The sequence below is a fragment of the Solanum dulcamara genome, chromosome 7 (genome assembly GCF_947179165.1).
Source record: "Solanum dulcamara chromosome 7, daSolDulc1.2, whole genome shotgun sequence".
Classification (NCBI taxonomy): domain Eukaryota; kingdom Viridiplantae; phylum Streptophyta; class Magnoliopsida; order Solanales; family Solanaceae; genus Solanum; species Solanum dulcamara.
In genome coordinates, this window is record NC_077243.1 from 43,391,719 (window position 1) to 43,400,164 (window position 8,446).

Consider the following 8,446-nt stretch of genomic DNA (forward strand, 5'->3'; position numbering starts at 1 on the left):
CATCATCACTTTATTAACCCAAGCCATAGCCAACCAAACTCACTAAGCATTGTTCCCCCTCCTCCTTAAGTGCCTACTCTAGATTCTAGAATTTTGGATTTTAAGAGAATGAATCTACCTGAGTTCGATGGTTCAAGAATATCATTGAGAAAGTTTACGGGATTATGGCTATCATGGAGTGCCTCCAAATGAAACGGCCAAGTTAATGACCTATCAAATCAAGGGCATCGTAAGGTTTTGGTATAAGAAATGTATGGTCGAGAGGGGTGAAAACATGGGACCAATAGAATGAGAAGAGTTCAAAGGTGCCTTCCTAGATCGTTTCTTTCCTTTGGAGTTAAGGGCGGCAAAGATCCAAAAGTTCATCAACCTTAGCCAAGGGAGCATGAGTGTGAGGGAATATGCCCTCTAATTCTCCAAATTGTCTAAGTATGCACCTTTCATGGTCCCCAACATAAGGGCAAGGATGAGCAAATTTATTTTTGATATTTCTAGTTTGGTATCCAAGGAATGCAAGACGGCCATGTTGGTAAAAGAAATGGACATCTCCTGACGTAAGAAGAACAGATTGAGGATGAGAAGTTGGGGGAAATCTCAAGAGGTTTTAAGAAGGCTAGAGTTGATGGTGGGCAAGGTTCCACCAATACTCTTCCTCCAAGGTTCAACAAGGACAAGGTTCATAATCCGATGGTTTCACGAGAGAATGTTGGTGCTCAATCTTTCACCGCTTCCAGGAAATATGGGAAAACTCACAAAGGGGAATGCTTAGTCGGCTCTAATGTATTCTTCAAATTTGGTAAATTGGGTCACCAAGTTGGAGATTGTAGAGGTGTTGGTGGTAGGACTCAAGGCTAAATTTCTCATGCTCAAAAAGTTCGAGGGAGTGTCCAACGCACCAACTACTTTTATGCTTTGCATGGAAGACATGAGGTTGAGGAAGCACCCAATATTGTTACCGATATGTTAAATGTCTTTGTTTTTGATGTGTATGCATTATGACATTCGGGTGCCAATTTGTCAGTTGTTACTCTATTTCTTGCTAATAGGTTTGAGGTGTCACCCAAAATATTATTAGAGCTTTATTTGGTGTCTACCCCATTAGTGAGTTGATTGTTGCTAGAAAAGTCTATAAGGGTTGTCCCGTGTCTATCTTGCATAAAATTATTCTTTGTGATCTCATTGAACTTGATATGGTAGATTTTGATGTTATTCTTGGGATAGATTGGTTGTATGTATCTTATGATTCTATAGATTATAGGAATCGTAGAGTCAGGTTTCAATTCCTAAATTAGTCTATTCTAGAATGGAATGGTCATGATTCGGTAATGAAGGGTAGGTTAATTTCTTGTCTAAAGGCCCAAAAGTTGATTTCTAAGGATTGCATCTACCATATTGTGAGGGTTAGGGATGTTGACTTCAAAAGTTCTTCTCTTGAGTCGGTCCCCATGGTCAATGAGTTTTTTGATATATTTCCTGATGATCTCTATGGTGTCCCTCTCAAATGGGAAGTTAATTTCGGTATCGATCTTCTCCCCAATACCAACTATATTTATTCCTCCCTAGAGAATGGCCCTTACAGAATTAAAGAAGTGAAAGGAATAATTAAAAGACTTGTTGAAAAAAGGGTTTATAAGACCAAGTATTTCACCATGAGGTGCTTCCGTATTGTTTATAAGGAAGAAGGATGGGTCACATCGGATGTGCATAGATTATTGTCTATTGAACAAGGTGACTATTAAGAACAAGTACCCAATCCCCAGGATAGATGATTTGTTTAATCAATTGCTAGGGGAAAGTCACTTTTTCAAGATTGATCTTCGGTTTGGCTATCATCAATTAAAGGTAAAGGAGTTTGACATTCTCAAGGCGGCATTTCGAACAAGGTATGGCCACTTTGAGTTTATAGTAATGTCATTTGGGTTGACGAATGCACCATCGGTGTTTATGGATCTCATGAATAGGGTGTTTAAGACCTACCTTAATACTTTTGTGGTGTTCTTCATTGATGATATTTTGATTTATTCTCGGGGTTAGGAAGAACATAAGAGTCATTTAAGAATCTTTATTCAAACCTTGAGGGATATGCAATTGTTTGCCAAGTTTAGTAAATGTGAGTTTTGGTTGAAAGAGGAGGCATTTCTTGGTCACATAGTGTCCTGCGATGGGATTAAGGTTGATCCTAAGAAAATAAAAGTGGTGAGGAATTGGCCTAGATGATCATCTCCTTCGGACATTAGGAGCTTTTTGGGTCTAGACGGGTATTATAAAAGGTTCGTTGAAGGGTTCTCTTCCATCTCATCTCCTATGATGAAATTGACTCACAAGAAGGCAAAGTTTCTATGGACAAATGAGTATGAGAGGATTTTCCAAACTTTGAAAGATTTTCTTACCTCCGATCCTATCTTGACTGTACCAGATGGATTAGAAGGGTTTGTGGTTTATTGTGATGCTTCCAAGATTGGTTTAGGCTATGTCTTGATGCAAAATGGCAAGGTTATAGCCTATTCCTCTAGGAAATAGAAGGTGCACGAACATAACTACCCTACCCTTGATCTTGAGTTAGCGGCCATTGTATTTGCTTTAAAGATTTTGTGGAACTACCTCTATGGGTTTCATGTGGATGTGTTTACCGATCACTAAAGTCTCCAATACGTTTTTACTCAAAAGGACCTCAATCTAATGCAAAGAAAGTGGCTAGAAATCCTCACAAACTACGATCTGAGTGTGCATTATTATTCAGGTAAAGCCAATGTGGTTTTGGATGCACTTATTAGGGTGTATATTGGGAGTGTAGTTCATGTCGATGAAGGGAAGAAGGAGTTGGTAAAAGATGTCCATCGGTTGTCTAGGTTAGGGATGAAGTTGAGTAGTTCCGACGGTGGTGGTATGCTTGTTCATAATGGGTCCAAATCATCTTTGATGGTGGATGTTATCTTAAAAAAATACCAAGCTAAAGTAACTGGTGAAAGAAAAGAAGATAGATGTCTTTTCATAAGGGGGAGATGGGGTACTTCACTACCAAGATCGAATATGTATTTCGGATGTGGATGGCATAAGGAGTTTGATCTTGCAGGAGGATCATAATTACTCTATTCATCCTGGTTTGACTAAAATATAACAAGACTTAAAAGAGCTTTATTGATGGGGTGGAATGAAAAAGGACATAGCAAGGTTCTTGGCTAAATACCAAAATTCTCAATAAGTTATGGTTGAACATCAAAGCTCGTATGGCCTAGGACAAGATATTTAAATCCCCACTTGGACATGGGAAGATGTGAACATGGACTTTGTAGTGGGTTTGCCTCGTACTCGTAAGCATCATCACTCAATTTGGGTGATTATTGATAGAATAACTAAGTTATCTCACTTCTACCGATCAATAATTCTTATAGTACCAAGGATTATGCTAGGTTATATATTCGGGAATTGGTAAGGTTGCATGGTGTACCTTTGTCAATTATTTCAGATCATGGTACCCAATTCACTACTCACTTCTAGAGATTATTTCAAAGGGGTCTTGGTACCAAGGTGAAGCTAAGTAACTGCATTCTATCCTCAAATCGATGGGTAATCCAAATGGTCAATTAAAACACTATAGGAGATGGGCTTGTATATTGGAGTTCAAAGGGAGTTGGGATGACCATCTACCGCTTATTGAGTTTGCTGTATGACCTCCAAGGTCATTTTCATGCTTTTATATGTTTGTACCATTTTACCTATTCCCATTGCTTCTTTATAGCTCTTATGTGATGTTGGGATGGGTGGCACGCTCCTCAAAAGTGTTCAGTTGAGTTTTTAGGATGTTTGGCCATTTTTGAAGATTAAGACTTGAAAGAATTGATTTGAGTCAACCTTCAGAGATTCTGATGTCAGATGACGATTCTGTCAAGTTCCATCAGCTCCGGAAGGGTCATTTTGGTCTTGAAGGAATATTGGTTTAGGTTTTGGAGTCTTTTTTTTGAGTTTGTATGATTAGTAGTTTAACTTTGATGTTTTGGCCAAGCTTGACTTTTATCAACATTTTTAGTAAATGTGTTCAGATGAAACTTCCAACAGTGCGGTTATCTCCAAAATGCCAAGTTTGGTCTAGAATGACCTTTAGTGGGGTTCTTGAGGTGCTCGAAATAGTTTTAGGCCCATTTACCTATTTTGGAACCTTTATAATTTGAAAAGATAACTTCAGTCATAACTCAAGGTTAATGACCTCACAACATATCCAGGACAGCAAAATTAGGCTAGTTGTATGATCGGCGCATATCAAGGCAGTCGGTATGAGTTTGGAGCTATTTGGCGCTTTTGACTTTGAAAGTTAGTCTATGGTTGACTTTGGTCAATATTTTTGGAAATCACACCCAAATGGAAATTTTGATAGTGCGGTTAGTTCTAGAATGTCGAGTTTGGTCTAGAACGATCCTTTGTTTACTTCCCGAGGCTTCCAATCTAATCCTAAGACCCATTGAGGAAAATGACACTTGGATGTGAGACCCACCTTTCAATAAAATGACCTCGTATGAGAATTTTGAATGCTCATTGAGTCTGGAACTTCAAATTTGGTAGGGTAGCATATGTTATTTGCGTGTATGGGATTAGGAACGAATCTAGAACATCCTGTAGGAAAATTGGGCATGCTAAGCTCATTTTGCACCAGTAAGGATCTGGTGCCATTTCTAAAGTGACTCCTAGTCGCTAGAGCAAGTGCTGCTAAATCTACAAGGCACCTGGGGCCAGGTGTCGCTAAAGAGACTACATATTGCTAAAGCCACCTGGTGTTGCTAAAGTGATGCTCGCCTCTTTGAGGTGGTATCTTAAGAGAACACTGGGGGTTCACTTAACCAACATTAGAGGCCTATGTTTGGTCTCTTTTTCAAATTTTATTCCTAACTTCCAAACTCGATTTTTCTCTCTATATTTGGGCGATTTGGGTGATTTAAAAGGCTAAGTTATGTGAATATTTTAGGGGAATCTATTGGTGGGTTCATTATTAGGAGAAAAGGCTTCTTTAGAGGTAATTGCCCATTTTTGGGGCACAAGATCCTTGTGCTATTTGAGACCTTGTGACAAAGTTAGTTTTTCGATTCCATGCTCAAGTCACAATGTCGAATTTTTACCTAATTTTTGTTTTGTTTTTAAATAAAGTAATATGGGTATCATTGTCTTTGGTTTGATGTGTTCTTTGATAATTTGAAAGAGTGGCATCATTTGGAGGTGGCCCAGAAAGAAAAGGCTCAAGTTTAGTGGTTTGGGGGTGATTCCGGCTTGAGGTAGGTTATGGCTTCCTTTTGTTAGACTTAGCTTGGTTGGAATCGGTGTATTTTAGGTGGTAATGTGTGATTAGGTTGGTGATTTAGGTATTGGTACCCTATTCGATATTTTGGAGATGATGATCATCTTTAGTAGCTAGTTTGGGTTTTAGCCGTTGGAGCGTTAGTCTAGGTGATAGCTTGACTTGCTTACATCATCTAAAATCCTTAGAACTTGCTCCTTGGTTATTTGAACGTAGGATGCCGCTTGTTTGACTTGTTTGGTGTTGGTCACTTGTTATGATTTTTGGCTTATGCTTGTGCCTTGTTTGCTCATGATATTGAAATGTTGGTCCATAGGCCATGCTTTCGACATACTGGAGTCTTGGGTGAGTGATATATGATTTTTGACAGGCTACTTGTCTGATTTATCATGCTGGTGTTAAAAGAAATCTTTTTAAAAGGAAGAATAAATGATGAGATTAAGACTTTCGGAGGATAAATAAATATGAGAATTTTAGGGAAATGCGGTGATATCTCATGTATGGCATTTCATGGTTGATGAGCTCGAGGCATAATTTTGAACGGCCTAATTATTGACTTTGGGAACTTTATTTCATTTGATAAGCTCGAGGTTGTGAATTTTGGGTGGCCTATTGATACATATTGTGGGTTATTATTTTGATGTTGATGAGCTCGAAGTATGATTCTGGGCGGCACTTTTATTGATGAGCTCGATGGTTATTCCGAGTGTTTCATGATATTTTTAAAGGATAATTAGCCATAGCTATGGGTGATTACATGATTACTGATGTGATTACATGATTTATTGTATTTACTTGATTATTGTATAATCTTCTCGTACCCTTATCCCCGAGATCATAGATTTTATGCTTCTTCCCTGTTATTATTAGTATCATCGTGCTACTTATTATATATTTATTCTTTATGAGCTCCGTCAGCCTATGATGCCTACTGAGTAACCCATGTTTTGGTACTCATACTGCACTTCTTCATCTTTTTAATGCAGTTCCCAGTTCAAGCCATCCCCAACACGCGCTTGATCATTCATAGCTATGTCAGATCTAAATTGTGGTGCGCCCCCCAGCGTTCAGAGAATTATTGCATTCCCTCATTTGCTTTGACTTGTATTTTTATTTTGGACAGTCAGTTTTGCATTGTTTGTCATCTTTTGTACTTAGTAGTTGTTGTATAGGTAACACCAGGTCCAGGGTTTGGTTTAGTGTTAGTCCGTCAATTTTGGTCACTTTCGGGCCTTTTATATATTTTGTATCGTATTTACATATCTATACCTTGGTCCAATTTCTTTTGTTATATTCGTGTTTTTTCCGCCGTCTTATGTTATTGATTATAAGTTTAAATTGAGGTTTGACTTTTGTATTAGTTAGGTTTGGCTTGCCTACTCGAGGGTTATAGTAGGTGCCATCTTGGCTCGAATTCAGATCATGACACAGTGGTATCAGAGCTTAGGTTCACTGATCTAACCATTATAGGAACAAGTGTCTAGTAGAGTCCCGTGGATTGGTACGATGATGTCTGTATCCAATCTTCAGAAGACTATAGGACATTTTTAGGAATTAATTTACTATTCTTATTTTTGATTGTGCATTAATGATTATGAACACCTTTAAATCCTATTTTCCCACTCTTTGTCAAATAGCGAGGATGAGATCCACCCAGGACTGACAAGAACCCTCCGCATCTATAGATAGAGCCCTAACTAGGGGTAGGGATCAAGCTCGACATAGAGGCTGGGGCAGAGCTCAAGCCAAAACACCAGTGCCAGAGCCGAATATAGAGGTTGAGCAACTCGACCCTTAGCATGCGGATGAACATCCAGCCCAGCCTCTTCCTGGACTCATGGCCATACTAACATTACATGATGCTCTCGGATCCTCAACTTTATGGAGGGTATGTCTCGAGAAAGTACACTACCTAGAACTTCAGCTGGATCATAGGTCCGAGAGGAGGCTCAGAATTTTTGCCAGGCAGGGGCACAATATGATTCGGCCCCAGTTCTACAGCCTACTACTACAGCTCTTCATCCAGTGATTTAGCCTATTCCCACAGTTTTTCAGCACATAGCAGCTAGACTGGTTATGACTACAGAGAAGTAGAAGATATTAAGTAGGTTTATCAGATTGGCCCCTCCTAGTTTCTCAGGTGCCGCGGGCGAGGATGCCCATGAGGCTTTGGTTAATTTTCAGGAGAGGTTGCATAACCTTGAATTGTTGGAGTCCCATGGGGTTGATTACACTGCTTTCTAGCTAGATGGACCAGTAGAGTAGTGGTGGAGGTCTTATCTTAGTTGCAGACACACAAGATCACTGCCTATAACATGGACCTTGTTCTTTGAGGCTTTACTAGAGAAGTATATACCCTGCAGTTTGAGAGAGAGGCTGAAGGATGAGTTTATAATACTTGCATAGGGATTGATGACAGTCACAAAGTATGAGTCTCGATTCCATGAGCTCTCTAAGCATGCTACCATAATTATGCCAACAGAGGAGGAGTGGTTACACTAGTTTGTTAAAGGGTTATTTGTCCTTTTGGGGTTGACTATAAAATATATATTTATATCGGGCTGTTCATTCTTGTAGATAGTAGATCATGCCTATACTATTAGGCTATTCTTCGTGAGGCCTATGGAGGAAGCGATAAGAGGCGTCGCCGCCAGGGCAGTTTTAGTGGACTCTAGTACAGGTAGGATTTCTTTGGGAAGAGGCCATCCACAGTAGTATCCACTCAGTATACCGATTTAGGCATCTTTACAGCTTATCGATGGTGGATCAGCATGTACCGATGGTCATAGTGGCCAGACTTTGGGTTAGTATTCTTGGGGTCACACTTCTGGGTATTCCGACTGTGGTGGCTATTCAGGTCCAACTGGTACATTACATGGAGGTTCATTTAGAGGGCTGTGCTATAAGTTTTATGTGATAGGAACTTTGCTAGGGAGTGTCTTACTATCAGCCATTGCAGACGCCAGACTTAGAAGGGTCCATAGAGACAGCAGGTTTAGACCCTAGGGCCCTAGTTCTACTTCCTAGAGAGAGTATGCAGGGTGGTAAAGGCGAGTCTCAAGGTACTAGGGGTGGTCCCCAGGTAGGTCGGATATGTGGTAGAGGTGGACATAGTCACATGTATACTTTTTTGGATAGGTTGGAGGTGAAGACATCGGATGC